A 23,264-nucleotide genomic window follows, 5' to 3' on the forward strand; every position below is an offset into this window, starting at 1 on the left:
TCGACAGAAACCCTACAGGCCAGAAGAGAATGGCATGATATATTTAATGCAATGAAACAGAAGGGCCTTGAACCAAGGATACTGTATCCAGCACGACTATCATTCAAATATGATGGTGGGATTAAACAGTTCCCAGACAAACAAAAGCTGAGGGAATTTGCTTCCCACAAACCACCTCTACAGGACATCTTACAGGGACTGCTCTAGATGGGAGCACTCCTAGAAAGAGCACAGCACAAAACACCCAACATATGAAGAATCGAGGAGGAGAAATAAGAAGGGAGAGAAGAAAAGAATCTCCAGACAGTGTATATAACAGCCCAATAAGCGAGCAAAGTTAGGCAGTAAGATACTAAAGAGACTAACCTTGAACCTTTGGTAACCACGAATTTAAAGCCTGCAATGGCAATAAGTACTTATCTTTCAATAGTCACCCTAAATGTTAATGGACTGAATGCACTGATCAAAAGACACAGAGTAATAGAATGGATAAAAAAGCAAGACCCATCTATATGCTGCTTACAAGAAACTCACCTCAAACCCAAAGACATGTACAGACTAAAAGTTAAGGGATGGAAAAACATACTTCAGGCAAACAACAGCGAGAAGAAAGCAGGGGTTGCAGTACTAGTATCAGACAAAAGAGACTTCAAAACAAAGAAAGTAACAAGAGATAAAGAAGGACACTACATAATGATAAAGGGCTCAGTCCAACAAGAGGATATAACCATTCTAAATATATATGCACCCAACACAGGAGCACCAGCATATGTGAAACAAATACTAACAGAAATAAAGGGGGAAATAGATTGCAATGCATTCATTCTAGGAGACTTCAACACACCACTCACCCCAAAGGATAGATGCACCAGACAGAAAATAAGTAAGGACATGGAAGCCCTGAACAACACAGTAGAGCAGATGGACCTAATAGACATCTATAGAACTCTACATCCAAAAGCAACAGAATATACATTCTTCTCAAGTGCACATGGAACATTCTCCAGAATAGACCACATACTAGGCCACAGAAAGAGCCTCAGTAAATTCCAAAAGATTGAAATCCTACCAACCAACTTTTCAGACCACAAAGGTATAAAACTAGAAATAAATTGTACAAAGAAAACAAAAAAGGCCCACAAACACTTGGAGGCTTAACAACACGCTCCTAAATAATCAATGGATCAATGACCAAATCAAAATGGAGATCCAGCAATATATGGAAACAAATGACAACAACAACACTAAGCCCGAACTTCTGTGGGACACAGCAGAAGCAGTGCTTAGAGGAAAGTATACAGCAATCCAAGCATATTTAAAAAAGGAAGAACAATCCCAAATGAATGGTCTAATGTCACAATTATCGAAATTGTAAAAAGAAGAACAAATGAGGCCTAAGGTCAGCAGAAGGAGGGACATAATAAAGATCAGAGAAGAAATAAATAAAATTGAGAAGAATAAAACAATAGCAAAAATTAATGAAACCAAGAGCTGGTTCTTCGAGAAAATAAACAAAATAGATAAGCCTCTAGCCAGACTTATTAAGAGGAAAAGAGAATCAACACAAATCAACAGTATCAGAAACGAGAAAGGAAAAATCACGACAGACCCCACAGAAATACAAAGAGTTATTAGAGAATACTATGACAACCTATATGCTAACAAGCTGGGAAACCTAGGAGAAATAGACAACTTCCTAGAAAACTACAACCTTCCCAGACTGACCCAGAAAGAAACAGAAAATCTAAACAGACCAATTACCAGCACCGAAATTGAAGCAGTAATCAAAAAACTACCAAAGAACAAAACCCCCGGGCCAGATGGATTTACCTCGGAATTTTATCAGACATACAGGGAAGACATAATACCCATTCTACTTAAAGTTTTCTGAAAAATAGAGGAGGAGGGGATACTCCCAAACTCATTCTATGAAGCTAACATCACCCTAATACCTAAACCAGGCAAAGACTCCACCAAAAAAGAAAACTACAGACCAATATCCCTGATAAATGTAGATGCAAAAATACTCAACAAAATAATAGCAAACCGAATTCAAAAATACATCAAAAGGATCATACACCATGACCAAGTGGGATTCATCCCAGGGATGCAAGGATGGTACAACATTCGAAAGTCCATCAACATCATCCACCACATCAACAAAAACAAAGACAAAAACCACATGATCATCTCCATAGATGCTGAAAAAGCATTTGACAAAGTTCAATATCCATTCATGATAAAAACTCTCAGCAAAATGGGAATAGAGGGCAAGTACCTCAACTTAATAAAGGCCATCTATGATAAACCCACAGCCAACATTATATTGAACAGCGAGAAGCTGAAAGCTTTTCCTCTGAGATCGGGAACTAGACAGGGATGACCACTCTCCCCACTGTTATTTAACATAGTACTGGAGGTCCTAGCCATGGCAATCAGACAAAACAAAGAAATAAAAGGAATCCAGATTGGTAAAGAAGAAGTTAAACTGTCACTATTTGCAGATGACATGATACTGTACATAAAAAACTCTAAAGACTCACCCCAAAACTACTAGAACTGATATCGGAATACAGCAAAGTTGCAAGATACAAAATCAACACACAGAAATCTGTGGCTTTCCTATACATTAACAATGAACCAATAGAAAGAGAAATCAGGAAAACAACTCCATTCACAATTGCATCAAAAAAAAAAAAATATCTAGGAATAAACCTAACCAAAGAAGTGAAAGACTTATACTCTGAAAACTACAAGTCACTCTTAAGAGAAATTAAAGGGGACACTAACAAATGGAAACTCATCCCATGCTCGTGGCAAGGAAGAATTAATATCGTCAAAATGGCCATCCTGCCCAAAGCAATATACAGATTTGATGCAATCCCTATGAAACTACCAGCAACATTCTTCAATGAACTGGAACAAATAATTCAAAAATTCATATGGAAACACCAAAAACCCCGAATAGCCAAAGCAATCCTGAGAAAGAAGAATAAAGTAGGGGGGATCTCACTCCCCAACTTCAAGCTCTACTATAAAGCCATAGTAATCAAGACAATTTGGTACTGGCACAAGAACAGAGCCACAGACCAATGGAACAGACTAGAGAATCCAGACATTAACCCAGACATATATGGTCAATTAATATTTGATAAAGGAGCCATGGACATAGAATGGTGAAATGACAGTCTCTTCAACAGATGGTGCTGGCAAAACTGGACAGCTACAAGTAGGAGAATGAAACTGGACCATTGTCTAACCTCATATACAAAAGTAAACTCAAAATGGATCAAAGACCTGAATGTAAGTCATGAAACCATTAAACTCTTGGAAGAAAACATAGACAAAAACCTCTTAGACATGAACATGAGTGACGTCTTCTTGAACATATCTCCCTGGGCAAGGAAAACAACAGCAAAAATGAACAAGTGGGATTATATTAAGCTGAAAAGCTTCTGTACAGCAAAAGACACCATCAATAGAACAAAAAGGAACCCTACAGTATGGGAGAATATATTTGAAAATGACACATCCGATAAAGGCTTGATGTCCAGAATATATAAAGAACTCACACGCCTCAACAAACAAAAAACAAATAACCCAGTTAAAAAATGGGCAGAGGAACTGAACAGACAGTTCTCCAAAAAAGAAATACAGATGGCCAACAGACACATGAAAAGATGCTCCACATCGCTAATTATCAGAGAAATGCAAATTAAAACTACAATGAGTTATCACCTCACACCAGTAAGCATGGCTGCCATCCAAAAGACAAACAACAACAAATGTTGGCGAGGCTGTGGAGAAAGGGGAACCGTCCTACACTGCTGGTGGGAATGTAAATTAGTTCAACCATTGTGGAAAGCAGTATGGAGGTACATCAAAATGCTCAAAACAGACTTACCATTTGACCCAGGAATTGCACTCCTAGGAATTTACCCTAAGAATGCAGCCATCAAGTATGAGAAAGACCAATGCACCCCTATGTTTATCACAGCACTATTTACAATAGCCAAGAATTGGAAGCAACCTAAATATCCATCAATAGATGAATGTATAAAGAAGATGTGGTACATATACACAATGGAATACTACTCAGCCATAAGAAAAGGGCAAATCCTACCATTTGCAGCAACATAGATGGAGCTGGAGTGTATTATGCTCAGTGAAACAAGCCAAGCAGAGAAAGTGAAATACCAAATGATTTCACTTATCTGTGGAATATAAGAACAAAGGAAAAACTGAAGAAACAGCAGCAGAATCACAAAACTCAAAAATGGACTAACAGGTACCAAAGGGAAAGGGACTGGGGAGGATGGGTGGGTAGGGAGGGATATTGGGGGGAGAAGAAGGCGGGTATTAAGATTAGCATGCATGGGGGGGTGGGAGAAAGGGGAGGGCTGTACAACACAGAGAAGGCAAGTAGTCATTCTACAACATTTGCTATGCTGATGGACAGTGACTGTAAAGGGGTTTATAGTGGGGACCTGGTATAGGGGAGAGCCTAGTAAACATAATATTCATCATGTAAGTGTAGATTAGTGATACCAAAGAAAAAAAAAAAAGGGCAGTTCCTGTGTGGTGACCTCCAATGAGTTCTACACAAGAGTATAAAGGGCATATAAAACTGTACGCAAAGGGTCTGTGTTTATACAGTGGATCAAAGCCTAATTGGGCTACCCCTTAAATGAACTAAGATAAGATATGAAAAAGAACTTTCAACATCAGCACTCTTGGGAGGACTCATGCCAGAAGATGATCATCAAAAAAACCCCAACAAAGATCCACGCACTGCTACAGGTGTAGATGCATTCATCCCACCAATTCCTGGACTTGCCATGGGAATGAAGAAGGAGATATCTAAGCTGGCCTGTGCATACAGTAAAACAACAAATTTGACTGGATCTATACGGTTGGAACTCAACCAAGAATTAGGAGAAGTGCAAATTGTAGCACCCCAAAATCTTACAACTACAGACTATTTACTGTTAAAAGAGCATATGGTATGTGAACAGTCCCCAAGAATGGGTTGTTTTAATTTATCTGAATTCTCTCAGACTGTTCAAGTTCAGTTGGACATTATCCACCATATCATAGATAAGTTTTCACAAATGCCTAAGGTGCCTAACTGGTTTTCTTGGTTTCACTGGAGATGGCTGGTAATTACAGGTATGCTTTGGTTACGTAACTGTACTCCTATTATGTTAATGTGTGTGCACAATTTACTTAGTAGTTTAAAAACTATACATACTGAAGTTACTCTACAAGAAGATATGTCAAAGAAATCGTCAATTTCCCCAGGTTTTCTTCCGCCTGCTACTTCTATAGCTTTTCTTCTTCCTTCCTAATTACAATCCTTAAATAGAATTCATGCCATAGATCGAATTTACCGAGTATCATAATTCTTCCAAGTGGTAAAGACACCTCAAGACAAATACTGGGCATAGAAGCCACAGGGCATAAATATGCAAAGAAGTAAAAAGCTAACCTTTTCAAACAATAAGGCTTCTCTCTCACTTACCAACTTCACATTTCCCTGTATGGCCCCGGAAGATGACTGGTTAGCCAGAGGCGGGTAAGATTCCTCAAGGGAGGAACAACCTAAGACAGGCACAGTCGCAGGGGAGCCATCAGGTGAGAAATTGGGGATCAATAGAGGTGAGGCTTAGAACCTCACCCCCCCGTTCTGAGAGAAATCTTCTGCATACGTGGATGTTTTATTGCCCTGGTCTAGCTTGGATTAACACATAGTCTACAGGCACACACCTGATCATCTACATTTGCTCTCTTACAACACTAAACTATGTTTTCTACCTTTATCTTGTATCTACCTACCACTTCAGCATTTTATTAAAAATAATAATAATAAAGAGAGAAATGTGGTATCCACATATAAATCAAGTATAAAAATCAAATGAGTATTCATATTTAAACTGACTGTTTATAGTTCATAATGCATGAGCAAAACCGAAAGCTTCTGTGATGACTGCCCTTGTACTGCTCACCATGTAACTCATTCACTATGTAAGAATTTGTTCTCCATGTAAGAACTTGTTCGTTATGCTTCAGAAGATTGGAGACTGACGAAAATTAGGCTTGGGGTGGATTAATGATTGTGCATTGAGCATTGACTCCCCTATACAGAATTTTATTGTTGTTAGCAACCATTTGATCAATAAATATGAGAGATGCCCTCACAAAAAAAAATATATATATATATATATGTATATACACACTTCCAATTGTAAAATAAATAAGTAACTGGGATGTAATGTATAGCATAAAGAATATAGTCAAAATATTGTAACAACTTGGTATGGTGATAGCTGGTACCTAGAACTATCATGTATATAAATGTTGAATCACTGTGTTGTACACCTGAAACTAATGTAATGTAATACTGTGTGTCAACTACCCTTCAATAAACAATAATTATCTGCAAAAAAAAGTGAATCTAAAGAAAAAAATGGCTCAACGTTTCATTAGTATATCAAGATAGGGTCATTTGACACTTGTCTTATTAAATTGATGTGGATAGCAAAAAGGGATAAATCAGACCCAAATTATATTAGTCCAGTTTAATTAAATATATAGAAATTATCACTTATAGTTTAAGGTAGCATTTATTATGTATTTGTCCTGGGATATTTAAATCTTCTCAGAGTTTTCCAAGAACTTTCTATTTATCAAAAATGTCTTGCAAGTCAAAGGTCTAACAGAAGTATATATTTATGATGATATAGCATTTAACAGAAAATGTTAAAAGATACTCAATATATGAGTTACTTATCATTTTAACCACCTATATTATCCTGTAATGATTTTTGTAGCATTTTGATTTCTGTTTTTAGAGGAAAACATCTGGTTCTATGGGTCATAGAACAAGAATGTAAGGGTTTTTTCAAACAGAAATTAGTGAAGTATTATCTTCCTCCATCTGACTTATTTCACTTAGCATAAGGCCCTCAAGTCCACCCATGTTATCATAAATGGCAAGATTTCATTCTTTTTTATGACCGAATAATATTACATTGTTTATATATATAACACATCTTCTCTATCCATTCATCCATCAGAGGGCACTTAGGTTGCTTCTATATCTTGACTACTGTAAATAATGCTACTATGAACACAGGGGTGCAGATAGTTCTACAAATTAGTGTTTTCCTTTTCTTTGGATAAATAACCAGAAGTGAAATTTTTGGATCATATGGTAGTTTTATTTATAATTTTGGGGGAACATCCATACTTTTCCCCATAGTGGCTGCACAACTTACATTCCCATCAACAGTACACAAAGGTTGCCTTTTCTCTACATCCTCACTTGTTATTTGTCTTTTTGATAATAGCCTTTCTAACATATATAAGGTGATACCTCATTATGGTTTTATTTGTATCTTTCTGATCATTAGTGATGTGGAGTATCTTTTTATGTGCCTGTTGACCATCTGTATGTCTTCTTTGGGAAAATGTCTATTCAGGTCCTCTGTTCATTTTTTAATTGGGTTATTTGTTTGATTTTTTTGCTATTGAGTTGTATGAGTTCTTTATATATTTTGGATATTAATCCCTTTTTGGATATATGATTGGAGGCAGATTCAGAAAATCATTTACAAGATTGATGTCAAGGAGCTTATCACCTATGTTTTCTTCTGAGGAATTTCATGGTTTCAGGTCTTACATTCAAGTCAGAAAGAGAAAGGCAAATATTGTACGACTTCACTTGTGTGTAGAATCTAAAAAATACAGCATGCAAACAAATCAAAACAAAACAAATGAAAAACCACATGCTCACAGATGCAGAGAAGAGACAGGTGGTTGCCGTGAAGAGGGAGAGTAGGGAATGAGCAAATAGGTAAAGGTGTTCAAAAGTTATAATCTTCCAGTTACCAAATAGCTGTCATGTACAGCATGATGACTGTAGTTAAGAATACTATCTTTCTTGCATATTTGAAGGTTGCTAAGAGAGTAAATCTTAAAAGTCTCATTACAAGAAAAGTAATGTAATTATGTATGGTGACTGAGGGTAATAGCTTATCGTGGTGATCATTTCACAGTATCAAATAATACAAATATGAAATAATTTTTTGTACATCTGAAACTAATATAGTGTTATGTATCAATTATACTTCAATAAAAAATTTAAATGCAAAATATAAATTAATGAGGAAGGTCATTGTGAAGTATATAATTAATTATTAAAGGTATTTTAAAATGAAATTAAATTTTGGATTAGCTTCCAGAAAGCCAAAGAAGTAATTCACCACCACTTATACAAAGTATGAAATAATGGTTTTGATAGTGCAGCTACACTTTTATACTTGTTTTGTTATTTTTTCCACAAGTTTCTTCAAATTGGTATTTCATTATTTGAATAGTAGTCAGCAATTTATTTTTGTGTTACTACAAAAAAAATGGATGCCTTCAATCTTACAGAGTAATGAAGAGAAAGATACTTCATTTAAGAATAGATAAATGCATTATACCTGTTGAATATACAGTACATTATAATTTGTGACTGTAGTTGCTGTTTTATATACTAGTATGGAACCATATGAATAAACATGGGCAATGTTGACACTATGTTTTCCTTATGCTTGTATTGATCTTATTTTCTCAAGTCTCACTTTGATTCATAAGTGAATTAAAACTAGCAGATCAAAGAGAATAAAGTACTTAACATTATGCCATAATATATGCATATGTTATTTGTTTATACTCCTTACTACAGCTAAGGGCAACTTTAATTACAACAGCCTGAAAATTATTTTTTTTCAGGCTATGCTAAAAAAATAAAGTTTGTTTATGAGCTAAAGATCATTGTGTTTGTTCTCATTAAATTCTATAGGAAAACCTAAAAGAGTAATAATAAAATTACATCATCTCTTTTGCATCTTCTTGTCATGAGACAGATTCTATATTGCTATTATCATGGTATTTTTAGAAATTATGTTCTCCTTAAATTCCAGTTTGATGAAAAATGTACCCAAAGCAAAAGTAAATAATAACAATATAAGCATAATAATTAATTCTTGCATAGTATTTTAAAAATTCCAAACATTCAGTAACCCAGAGTACAGCTAATATTATAAAATAAGTGATCATTTAAAAATATAATTCTAATTATTTGTGTATGTTTTTTCTAAATCTATAACTAAAGATAGGAAATTTATTTTGCTGAGGTTATTGGCAATTTTATCTGCAATAGTAAATTTCTCTTTCATCAGTTCTAGACAACTTACCTAAAATTTACATGTACTTCAAAGACTGTTAGAATAGCAGTATGCCATTACCAGACACATGATGTGACATGACATGCAGGAATAAAGCAATTTCCAAATTCAGACCCAAAGTATTGTGAAAACCTGCATTTCCAACCCTGATGTAAATTAAATGTTCTTATTTAAGGATTAGCATATTCATGGATTCATACATACTCTTCCTTGATGATAGCTTTAAATCTGTTACGCCTTTAGCATTAATTCTAAGAAAAAATAATTTTTTGTAGTACTCTGTTTCTAAGTATCCAATATTGTGAGTATGATTCAATCAACATATGCTGAATTTCCACTTGTGTAAATGACTCAAAAGGGGTACAATGAGGAAACAAAAATGAAAAGATTCTGCTTCTGCCTTCCAGTAAACTCACAAGAGAAATTTACTCAAATATGGTATATTAAAATACATTATACACATATATTACACATTAATATATACATATACACACATGAACACACTTATACCTGAAATATCTATCTATATCTATACATTTGGCACATATTGTACATGTGTCCTAAACTTTTGCTTAAAATATACATACACATACATACTCACTTTGACACATATTATCTCATTTGATTCTCCAAACAAGTCTTTAAAGGGATGAATATAGCTATTATCTTATTTCCATTTTCTGAGATGAAAAACTCAGAGATGAAGTGTTATTTAAAAAGTTCATATGGTATATTAGTTTGCTGGGCTACCATAACAAAGTACCAAGAACTGAGTGACTTAAAACAACAAAATTTACAGTGTCAGTTCTGGGGACTAGAAATCTGAAATCATGATGTCAGCAGGGCCATGCTCCCTCTGAAACCTGTAGGGGAAGTCTTCTTTGCATTTCCCTAATGTCTGCTGGTTTGCTGATAGTTGTTATAGATACATCACTTCATTCTCCCTGTTTACATGTCATTCTTCCCTCTGTGTGCATCTGTCTGTGTCCAAATTTTTCCTTTTCGTAAGGACAAAATTATATTGGATTAAAGCCCATCCTAATGACTCGATTAACCCTTTAAGGGCCCTATCTCCAAATAAAGTCACACTCTAACATACCAGGGATTAAAACACCCACATATTCCTTTTGGGGGACACAATTCAGTCCATAACATGGCAAGTAGAGAAGCTGAAACAGGGTTCAGGTCTCCTGCCTCCCAACCCCAAACCGTGTGTTAACTTTCAACATCAATATATTCTTGCTATTGGTGCTATTTGCAGTTTCTATCATAAGTGCCAAACATAATTATTATGGAGAATATCTGAGTGGTATTAAATTTAATAGATAATTGATGAACTAGTAGAAAAATCAATGGTAAATTTGAAAAATCACTAAATATCTTCTCATTCACTCCCATTTGGTAAAAATCACTTGGTAGGGAACAGCCAAAATTGTGCCAAATTGTTCTGCCACTCGTACAAATACTTTTCCATAAGTTCTTTCTCTACTTGTCAAATAAATAGGCCACATATGAGATGATAAGTATTCATTTTAAATTGTATATGAAATATTTTAACAAATAGGGAAGCTATCTTTTTTTCTGAAAACACATATGTTTGTATAACTTCCTGTACTTTAAGATCCTAAAATACAAATCCTGAGAGGCCAGTGTAGTACCTGCTGCAGATACGGCAACAAGGCTAATGTGTCCACGATCCTACACCTTGACAACAGCCAGAGCCTGGCAAGCATCCCACCAGGGAAGGCAATAAGGATTCCTTTGTTGAGCTTTTATTTTATTTTATTTTATTTCAGATTAATGTTGTTGCTGGACATCTGCAGAAGGGTCAACCTGTTTAGTTTCTTGGTTTCAAAAATTAAATCCTGGCTAAAATCTGAAGAGGATATAGTTACTAACATTACATGAGTAAAATTTGGTTTCTGATTTAATTTAACAAGGCTCAGCATGTGTACTCGCTTGGTGAAAAACTTTGATCTAATAAAAAAACGTAAAACTTTATTTACATTTCCAAACCTCTTGTATTCTGTAATGCAAACCTCAGTGAACCCAGATAGGCATTGATAATAGCCACAGTCAATGTTTTTTTTTAAACATGTAACTATCCTTTGTAACAGACATACTAAATGGAACTTAATTTCTTTGCTAATTATGTTTTCTTGGCCCAGGCATTAACCTGATTTAAATCTTCAGCAAATGCATATAATATTTATAATAGTGTAATAAAATATCTGGCAAGCATCAGAATAGTATCTGATTAAAGACAAGTATATATTTGCAGTAAAATATTTTGGTATAAACTCTTAAGGAAAACACAAACACCAGAGTCTTTCAACATTCATTCCCAAAAAGTTATTAGTGCTCAGAAATGCATTTTTAGCTTGTACCTTAACGTTACTATACACGATGTGTCACGGAACAATGTAGCTGCAATACATCTTAGACTTCCACTGAAAGTTTTGGAGAGAGAGAACAAAGTGCCTCACCTATGCTACAAAATTGTCATTAGTCACACTCTTGGGATTCATCCTTAAGTCTTTCAGTTATCCACACAAATGGATCTCTCTTTCTTTCCAAGGTTGCTAAAAAGTTCCAGGAGTGATAAATTAAGCAAACAGATGCAAAATCATTTACAAAAGCCATTCTACAATTAATTTCTCAAAGTGTTAATATTATCTGTACCCTTTTTCTGAATCATACTATAGGTGCAAATCTAAGTGAATTAGATAAAGGCCCATCAATAATAACTCCTAGATTTACAAAGTTTTAAAAGTAAGAAACATGGGAAATAGCATTTATTACATATCTAAAATGTACCACTGTACTTAGAAGTTTCACACAATTTATTTTATTTAATTTTCACAGTAATCATTATGAGAGTGTATTTTAATCATTTCTTGATGGCTGAAAAACTAAGTTTCACCAACAATCAGTAATTCCTCTAAACCTAACAGCCAATTGGTTGTGTAACCCTGATTTGAACTAATGACCATCTAACCAGCCAGGGCTGATTGCACCCAATCAAAAACACATAATGAAATGACTTTTCTTAGGTAGAAAATAGAAAATAGCTGGGTAGTTATACCATTAGATGGGCAATTTTTAGTTAAAAATTTAGGTATAAATGGGTTGTACTTCCCCAACCTTGCATCATACTGTTTCTCTATACTGATACTGCAAGCTAGCAAAAACATTCATCCACCATCCAAAGCTACATCAGTTGCTTCTTTCCACTACCTTAACTCACACTGGTTTCCTCTAGCTGAAGGCCTTTATTCTTATCTCTAGAGTTTTTACCCTCCTTTTAAGAGCCAACTCACATGCCCTTTGCTCTTTTATTTTTATCAACAAATTTTTATTTCCACAAACTCTACTCTTGTGAAACTAGAAGTGGTCTTAATGCTGGTGGTAGTGTCTGTGGGTCATTAGGGGACATGTCTAGGATGTGGTGTCCAAATATTCCAGTATAGGACAAGGAGATGTCCCACTGAAGACAAGTCAGTGGTCACCAGCACAAGATGAAAATTGAAGCATGGGAATGAAGAAATATCCTGGCACATGGGGAGGAAGAGAGCTGTCATTGTGCCTTAGGTGACAGCCTAGAAAAAAGGTTGAAAGACAGGAACTTAGGGCTAACGTATAACTGCAGAAAGAATTGCTGAGACCCCAAATGCTTATCAGTAAGAGAGGCCATACAGGCAGGTCTATGCATATTGTGGACCCAGCAGCCATTATAAATGGTGCAGGCTGTTGGCTAATCAATGTTAAGTCATCAGGACATTTTGATAGGAACAAAAAGTTACAAAATAGTATCTACACTATCAGGCTTTTTCTAAAATGTACATACAAATTATATATTCTATAGGCTGAATTTATTATGTAAATTCATAGAAATGGGAACAATATGCATAAAGCCCTTATTACCTGGCACTGGGCAAACATGTTTAAACATGTTACCTTTTGCTGTTGTTCTTCTTCTTATAAATGTTGGTATTCATTAAGATATTTGGTCTCTCACCTGAGTGGAAACAAGCAGGTATCAAGAACCTGCTTTAGTATGAGTTACTAAAGAATCCACATAATTTATAAGCATCTTCTACAAAAGCAGATTTTAATAAGCAAACTATATATGCATGAAGTTAAGCATCTGTTATGAGTCATGTTTAATAATCCAAAATAATTTATAAGTGAATCTGAAATAATCAACCAGCTTTCTAGTTTTTATGTTGTAGTAAAAAGCACATAACCTAAATTTGCCATCATAATCATTTTTAACTGTATAGTACAGTAATGTAAACTATATATGAGTACTCTAGGAAAACAGGTCTTCAGAACATTTTCTTCTTGAGAAACTGAAACTCCTATGTATCTTCTTCCCAGGCCAGGCCACCTCCAATCTATTTTCTGTTTCTAAAAGTTTGACTACTTTAGATGCCTCTCACATGTAGAATCATGTATTTTTTGTCCTTTTGTGTCTAGCTTATCTTGCTCGGCATGTCCTCAAGTTCCATCCATGTTGTAGTATATGACAGGATTTCCTTCTTTTTAAAGTCTGTTTATTATTTCACTGTATGAATCTACCACATTTTCTTTATCCATTCATCCCTCCATGGACATTTAGGTTGTTTACCTATGTTGATTGTTGTTAATAATGTTGCAGTAAACATAGGTGTAAAAATATATCTTTGACATCTTGTTTTCAATTCTTTAGGATATTTATCCAGAAGTAGAAATGCTGGATCTTATAGTAATTCTATTTTTAATTGTTTGAGTTGCTTACCATCTATGTCTTCTTACAGAAATTTTATGATTTCAGTTCTTACATGTAAATATTTAATTCATCTTAAATTAATTTTGTGAGTGGTGTAACAAAGAAGCTTACCTTCATTCTTTTACAGATGAATATCCAGTTTTCCAGCACTATTTTTTGAAGAGACTGTTTTTTCTCCATTGAATATTCTTGGCTTCATTTTCAATTATTTCAAATATTAGTTTTAATATATTTTGAAATTGGGAAGTGTGAGGCCATCAATTTTGTTCTTCTCAAAATTATTTTGAATTCTAGAAATTTTTTTCTATTTCTGAAGAAAAATGTTACTGGGATATTGATAGGGGTTGCATTGAATCTATAGTTTTCTTTGGGTAGTGTTAACATTTTAACAAAATTAAGACTTCAGTCCGTGAATACAGCATGTCATTCTACTTGTTTGTGTTTTCTTTATTTCTTTCAGCAATGTTTTATAGTTTTCAGTTACAAATTGCTCATACTTAGTGTATAGAACACAACTGATTTTTGTATGATTTACATCTTGCAACTTTGCTGAATTTATTTCTGTTTTTGTTTTGTGGACTCTTTAGGATTTTCTATATATAAGATAATGTCATATGTGAACAGTGACCATTTTATTGTTCTACTTTCTATTTGGATGCCCTTTATTTCTTTTTCTTGCCTTACTTATTCTGACTAGGATTTCCATTACTATGTTGAATAGAAGTGGAGCATCCCTAGAGTCCTGAGAAATAGCTTTTCACTCTTCCACAATTAAATCTGTGTGCATTTGATATATGACCTTTATTACATTTAGGCAATTACTTTTCATTACCTAGTTTGCTAAGTATTTTTATCATGAAAGGCACTGAATTTTGCCAAGTGAATTTTATGTGTCAGTGTGATGCTTATGTATTCTGTGTTCTATATTCTGTGTGTTATATTGACAAATTTTTGTGTGTTGAACTATCTTTATATTCCAGGGATAAATCACACTTGGTGATGGTGTATAATCCTTGTGATATGCTGTTGAACTCAGTTTACTAATAATGTGTTGAATATTTTTACATCAATATTCATCAGAGATATTGGTCTGTGGCTTTCTTCAGTATCTTTGTCTAGTTTTGGTATAAGTGTAATCTTGGCCTCATAAAATGATTTTGAAAGTGTTCCTTCCTCTTCTTCCTTCTATATCCAGTGATATTTTTTTTGGAATCATTTGAGAAAGGTTGGTGTTAATTCTTGAAATGTTCAGTGGAATTCTCCAATGAAGCCATCTGGTACTGGTATTTTATTTGTTGTGAGGTGTTTGATTACACTTTTAAATCTCCTATCCATTTTTAGTCTCTTTAAATTTTCTATTTATTCATTACTCGGTGTTGGTAGATTATATGTTTCTAGGAATTTATCCACTTCTTCCAGGTTATTCAGTTTGTTGGCAATTAATATTTCATAGTAGTCACTTGTTATCCTTTTTTATTTTTATGGCATTTGTAATACTTCCACTTTCATTTCTGATTTTGTTATTTGTGTCTTCCCTCCTATTTTCTTAATTTACAAAAGGGTTAGTCAATTTTCTTGGAACTTTTGAGAAACAATTCTTTGTCTCATTTTTTTCAATCACTATTCTATTCTCCACTTTATTTACATCTGTTCTAATTTTTAATATTTGCTTCCTTCTTCTAAGTTTGGACTTAGTTTGTTCTTTTTTCTAGTTCCTTAAGGTATAAGGTTAGGTTGTTTATTTGAGATTTTTTTTCTAATGTGTTTTTGCAGTGCTTTTGCTGCATCCCGTAAGTTTTTCCATGACATATTTTCATTTGTTTCAAGATATTTTTTAAATTTCCCTTGTGATATATTTGAATTTTTCAATTGCCCTTCTGTTATTGATTTCTAGTTTCATTAGACTGTGGTCAGAAAAGAGACTTTACTATGATTTCAGATTTCCTTAATGTAGTAAGACTTGCCTATGACCTAATATGTTATCTGTCCTGGAGTATTTTCCATTTTACATTAAAAGAATGTGAAGGCTGCTGTTATTGGGTAAATTGACACTTTTACCATTATATAATGTCCTCCATTTTTTGTGACAGTTTTGACTTAAAGACTGTTTTGTCTAGCCTAAATATGGCTAACCTTGATCTCTTTAGTTATCATTTGCATGGAATGTCTTTTCTATCCTTTCACTATGTGTGCCCTTACATCTAAAGAGAGTCTCTTGTAGACAACACACAGTTGGGTTATTTTTTTATCCAATCAACCACATATTTTTTTATAAGCTTAATTCATTTACATTTAAAGGAATTACTGATAGGGAAAGCCTTATTATTTCCATTTGGTTAATTGTTTTCTGTATCTTTTGCAGTATTTTTGGCCTTTTCCCTCTTTTCCTCTCTTGCTGTCTTCCTCTAGCTTTCATGAGCTTTTGTAGTGGTGTGCTTGATTCCTTTTTCATTTATTTTGTGTGTCTTCTATAATTATTTTTTTGTGTGGTTATGGGGATTATAGAGAACATCTTATAGTTACAACAATCTATTTTATATTGATCATAACTTCAGTTGAATACAAAGTCAATACAATTCACATCTTCTATCTACATATTTTTCTTTCAAATTCTATACCAACAGTAAAAATATTTCATGTACCACCATTACTGTATTACAGAATTCTGTATTTGTTTATACATTTACCTTTACCAGAGAGTTTTCTATTTTTGTATGCTTTCATGATACTGTCTAGTGTCCTTTCATTCCAACCTGAAGGATTCCCTTTAGTAGTTCTTGTAAGTCAAGTATAGTTTTTATGAAGTCCCTGAGTTTTTGTTTATCTGGAAAGGTAAATTATTTCACTTTCATTATTGAAAGACAGTTTTGCTGGATATTGTATTCTTGGTTCAAAGGTGTTTTTCTTTTTCTACACTTTGAATGTATCATCTCTATCTCTTCTGCCCTGTAATGTTTCTGGTGATAATTTAACAAAAGTGTGTGTGTGTGTGTGTGTGTGTGTGTGTGTGTGTGTGTGTGTGTGTGTGAAATAAATCACTGTACTCTTGCTTCTTTCAAGAATTTTTCTTTAACTTTGACCTTTAATAGTACCTTAGCCAGTTTAGGCTACAAAGTACCAGAGACTGGGTAGATCAAACAACAGATATGTATTTCTCCCAGTTCTAGATGTCAGATGTCTGAATTCATGGTACCAGCATGGTCAGATTCTGTGAGGATCCTCTTCCAGTTATAGACTGCCAACTTCTTGTGTCCTCACATGCCAGAGAGCGAACAGGGAAAGTAAGTTGTCTTATGACTCCTTTAAGGGCACTCTTCCCATTCAGGAGCCCTCCACGTACACAATTAGCTGCCAAAGGTCTCACCTCCTAAAATCACGTTAGGAACAGGCTTTCAGCATGTGAATTTTGAGGGGACACAAGCATTTAGTCCATTACAGTTTGATATAATGTGCTTTAGTATGGTTCTCTGAGTTCATTTTACTGGAGTTTTTAAGCTTCTTGAGTTTGGATGTCCATTTCTATCTTTAGATTTGAGATGTTATCAGCCATTATTTCTTCCAATAAGTTCTCTGTGCTTTTCTCTGTCTATTCTCCTTCTAAGACTCTATAATATGTATCTTGATATTCTTCTTCATGTGCTATAAGTCTCTTTGGATTTTTTAGCTTTTCATCATTCATTTCTCTTTTTATTCCCCTAATAAAATAATCTCAATTGGCTGAGTTAACTGATTGTTTCTTTGCTTGATCAAGTCTGATGTTGAAACTTTCTCTTTTCTAATGAAGTTTCAATTCAGTTATGTACTTATCTGCTCTAGAATTTCTGTTTGGTTCTTTTGTATGTTTTCTGTCTCCTTTTGGTGTTTTTTTTCACATTTTTCATGTATAATTTTCCTGAGTACACTTAGTTGTTTGTGTTTACTTGTAGCTCATTGAGATTTTTTAAGATAACTATTTTGAATTCTTTGCCAGGGAATTCACAAGTCTCCATTTCTTTAGGATCATTTTTTGCAGAAATAGTCATTGTTTTGTTCTTTTGATTGGGATATATTTACCTGTCTCTCCATAGCCCTTGTTATTTTTTGCTAGGATTTGGATATTTGGAAAATGAGCAGCATTCCCAGTTTTTAAAGACTGTCTTTGTACAGGGAAATACCTTCAACACTCAGCTTGACTAGAGATTCTGGGGACCTTTCAAACACTTTCTGAGGATGTATCATCTTTGGGCTTGTTCATTCAATTCCCCAATTAGAGAAGTCTGATTGTTTTTGTTGCTGTTTGTTTTTTTTTTTTCTGTCTGGAGCTCCTAACCTGACTCTTTCCTGTGTCTGTATGCCTACTCTAGGTTCTCTCATGCTTCAGCAAGCTACTGAGCTCTCCTTTGTTATTCAAAATACATTGCTTCTTGGTCAACACTGAATTGGATGAATCAGAAACTAGTCATGGCAGCCCCCCTGAAAAGTCAGAACATGGGATTTACATTCCACTATTCAACCTTCCCAAGGGAGAAACTATGACTTGGGTGTTCTCTCCTGATTGTATTGAGCCATGAACTTGTGGATGACACTATTGTTGTGAAGTACAACACAGTACATTTCAGTGTAGTTATGCACCTGCCTATAGTACTTCGACTTCTTAACTTGCTCCTGGTGTTCTTGTAAAGGCTTTGGGGATTGTATATTGTCATCAAGTCACTATTTCTGATGGAGAATGAGATGTGCATCTTCCTATTCCACCACCTTACTAAAAATCTATCAGTTCTAATGTAATTCTTGTAGAGAGGGAATAGTAATTGTGCATTTTGGTTTCATATAAGAGGACAAAATGGGAAGTATACCTCAGGATCCTAGTATAGAAGACCTAAATGTGCATAGGAGAGTCCTCGGTGAGTAAAGGAAAAGTGGGCTTCAGCAGGCCTCTGTGCCATATTCTTGGTGCTCTGCAGCTCCCTTATCTCTGAAATGGGAATAATAATGGAGACATATCACTGAGGAGATACTAAATGTCTAATGCATGTTTACAAAAATGTAATAAAATCCCAAATTATTATGTGAAATACTGCTACAAGCCTATAGTGAAAATCAATTGTCTTACCTCAAAATTGTATAGCAATTTAATTACAAAAACATGACAGAAATCATTACTTCCAGCAGACCAGGGAATTAATTACAGAAAAATTATGTGAGGAAAAAAGACAAAGCAATTTCAGAAATAATTTACCACAATCATGCACAGCACTGAATATAGGTGCTTGCTGTGAAAATGGTTTTCCTTAATGCATATTCAGTTCAGGAAAAAAATATAAATTACTGATGTTCATCTTAACCTGAGTTTTAAAAATCTAAACTTCAGAATTAGTATTCTAATTATCCTGATATTATTGCTTAGGTACTGTCAGGAGTAAAAGAAAACCATTCTATGTACCATGACAGGAGAAACATTGGTCACATGTGCCATTTTTTTTCCTAACCACTGAGGAAATTATAGTTTTGCACAAAGAACACTCACATAGTATTCCAATAACTATCTCTACAGGGGACTACTTGAAGCACTTGAAAAAGTTTAATAGCTCCCTCAAAGAGCAAGGTTTTCTCTCTATCTCTTGCTTTACAAGGATCTAAAATAGCTAAATTTGCAAACATTTAGCAGTCATTGTAATTGGCAAATATGCTAAGTGCAACTTTGATTATCAATCTTGAATTAAAATGTGAATAATCTAATGTTGAAGTTTGTACAATAATGACAAAGTTTTTAAGTAAATAAAAGTCAAATAGTTAACTCTACAAAACTGTTTGAGTCATAGACTCAGCACTTTCTGAATAGTCTCATTGACTCTGTGCATTTTAATAAATGACAATAGGATGGTTACTCCTAGATCAATGCTACCAGGTGTGACCTTCAGACGTTAGCTCCAGGGGCTTTGTGGACATCTCCATTTGGACACTCCACAGGCTCCTGAAAGTTCTGCTATCTTAATCTCCAATCTCAGGAAACTGGGGAACTTTTTTACACACTCACTCCCCTTCACCCTCACACATACCTTCCATCATCAATATCTGGATAAAATATTCTCAAGATTCTCAAGCCTCGCTAGTTCTTCCTATCTTCTGAAGTTACCCACCCTGCTCAGGTTTCATACCTCCAGATCCCTCATCAGAACATTTACAACAGACTTTCAGCCATCTCCCTGCCTTGACTTGACTTCCTTAATGAGTACACATCATGTCCTCATCTGACCACAGCACAACCTGTATATAAGAACCATTCAGGGTCTGTCAGTCATTTCTGCTCCCAGGAGGAGTGGCTGAAGGCCTCTGGAAAGTGTTCCTTCATGGCTCTTCCAGCTTGATCTCCTGACTGGGCCTTGGGTTTTATTCTCCAACAGCACATAACTGTTTGGTAATCTGAAACCCTTGCTGTCTTTTAAAAATCTTTCTGCATCCTGTACACACATTATTAGAAGTGTCTATGCTAATGCTAAACCTCACTCTCCCTATCCCCCACACTCTGTACCTTCACCTTGAAATAATATTAATCAACCCCTGGTCCCTACACTATCTCCCCACCTGCACAAGAAACTTAGAAGCACCTCTTGAGTCACCCTCACAGTCTTCCTTTTCACAATGTACTGTAATTATTGTTCTATGTGCATATTTAATATTAGTAGAAATTCCATTTTATTTCTCTTTTTATTTTACTTTGTTTTCTCTTTTAATTTCTCTTTACCTGAGGATGTTGTCTGGAGAAGTTCCCAAAATTTCTGAATGAATGTCTTAGTACTGATAATTTGAGAATTTTATTTTAATTTCTCAGCACAATTTAAAAAATGCAGAAATGGCAGCTAAGCTTAAGAAGAAAATATTTCTGAGTCAACAAGGGAAATATCCATGCAAAATGGGTCTGGATGATTAACATTATGGGGACAGTATGAACCAACTAAGAATTTCTTAGAGTAGAGATGTTTAGGAAGTGTTCTAATGTTCCTTGGTCATGAGGGGATATTGAAAATGATTATACTGGTTTTCTTTTTGTTATTGTAAATTTTTATTATTGTTTTCTCCAATTGATTGAGCCAAAGCCCATACTCAGGTGCTTTGAAAACAATCACCACTTCTAAGAATTGCTCAGTGCTGTGGAATTGGCTTGAAGCCAGGAGTTGTTAGCCTATGATGCCCAAAGCCTGCAAGCTTGAGGCATTACTACGCAAAGCTTAGAATTTGTGTTTCTTAAAAGAATGTGGACTTTACTGACATTATATTTTACTGCCTGCTATGATAATCAACTAGGGAGCTTCCTGTTAAATTTGATAGCATATAGTTCAAAGCTAATAGAAAGGAACAAAATATAAAATCAAATTTGATAAACAGATTTGCTAAGAGAGAATATGAAATATTTAATTTACATACTTGTTATCTAGTGCTTATTCATGAGTGATATTCCTACTGATTAATATTAACAGGCAAAAATTAGGTATCTCCAATTTGTAGTAAAGGAACAGATTTTCTAAAAGGAAAACCACAGACCCAAAATGGAGTCCCTTGTGCTAGGCCCCTGTCACCAAACCAGGGCTGAATATCTAGCCTAATTGCAGGTTCAGTCTTCCCTAGGAATGTAATCTTAACAGCCAGTCTGGAATTTCCTGATCAGCACTGGTGAAGTAATCCACCTAAAAAGACCCTTTTGTCCACTAAAGAGTGATGCTCTTGCTGAAAATAGTCCTCTTGTCTTTGTATGACTTTTTGTCCTACTTTAAACACCTTTCCCTCTCTGTGGCCCTTTGGAGCTCCCTTCTACTTGCTAGAAGAGATGCTGCCCATTTCATGAATCAATCAATAAGGCCAATTACAACTTTAAAATTTACTTAGTTGAATTTTTGTTACTTAACAGCTTATATAAACATCTTCCCGAAACATACATTATGCATCTTGGACCATCTAATTTAATAGTTCCAGAACTTTTTAGAGGCAGAGCAAGTAATTATTGTTAAGGAAAATTTTCAGGAAAAGGTAAACTTATTCTCACAGAGATTTAAATATAAGCAAATTTTAAAGAATTTTTTATTCATATGCTATGAAGATACCAGGCAGATGTTATAGCCTGTCCAAAAGGAAAACAAGAATCAGCACATATTTATATGGAGTAAATGAATGTTGAGACAAATTGCAAATGGGACAAAATTGGTTTTCCTCAAATAGAGGAAGTTAATTAAAATTGCTACCAGACAGGTCAGAATCTGCATATCTATCAGTTACCTGCAATTTGTGAAGGGTTGTAAAATCACTCAAAGACTATGAACAGGGCTAGAATCTGAGAACTCTGAAGGGTGTACTATAAACAGTGCATAGTTTCCCATTAAAAAACAACATTTTTTTCAAACTAATTTTTATACCTAGAGGAAAAAGATGAACTCAAATAAGCTTCCTCCTTAGCCCAAATTATTCATCACCATGCTAACAAAAATTATATGTAAATGCTTCAAGTGATAGTAAAATGTCTTCTAAAATGCATGTCTTTTGTTTGTTTCCTCCTATGACGATAGTAAGGTTTTTGGCAGAAAATACAAAGCATATCTTATATATAATTATATTATTTATGTAGCTACAATCAGTGATATAAATCATTTTACTACTCTTGTTCCTTTTTAGGAAATGTGTATTGAAATTTAAAAATAATTAATTGAAAAATAGATTACGTTTTACCTTCTCTTAATGTCTTTATTTATTTCATGAATTGTCAATTTATCAGTTTGTTAGGTAGAAAGATAAGACATGAGAAGCCAGGGAAAGGGAAAATAAGGTTCAAGGATAGGTCCCAGTCTGGTCCCAACAAGACCACAAGACAGGCTCAATCAAAGAGCATTAAGAACTGCCCAAACCACACCACATCATAATCTCATTAAAGTGAAAATACTGTTTTACTCCCCCACCATGAGCTTTTCTGTGTGCAATCCAGGAAAGGACATGCTCGCTGAGAGGGATGGCTACCTAAATGGCCATACATTGTCAAGCAAAGAGGTGCCTCCTAACCAGACTGTAATAAAAAGGCCCCCCGTTTAATGGCTTGGGGACTTGTCTACCTCAACTCTGGCCCACTCCTCCCTTGGCATGTATTCAAGTAAAGCTTTTGCTCTACCTCACTACTGTGTCTCTGCCTGTCAATTCTTTGTTTTGGTTGGGACAAGAACCAAGGAAAACAAACTGAACCCCCAACAATTTTATTTAACTCCAGACAGACTCACTAAATGAATTATTTCATAATAAAA

The sequence above is a fragment of the Manis pentadactyla genome, chromosome 3, assembly GCF_030020395.1.
Source record: "Manis pentadactyla isolate mManPen7 chromosome 3, mManPen7.hap1, whole genome shotgun sequence".
NCBI lineage: Eukaryota > Metazoa > Chordata > Mammalia > Pholidota > Manidae > Manis > Manis pentadactyla.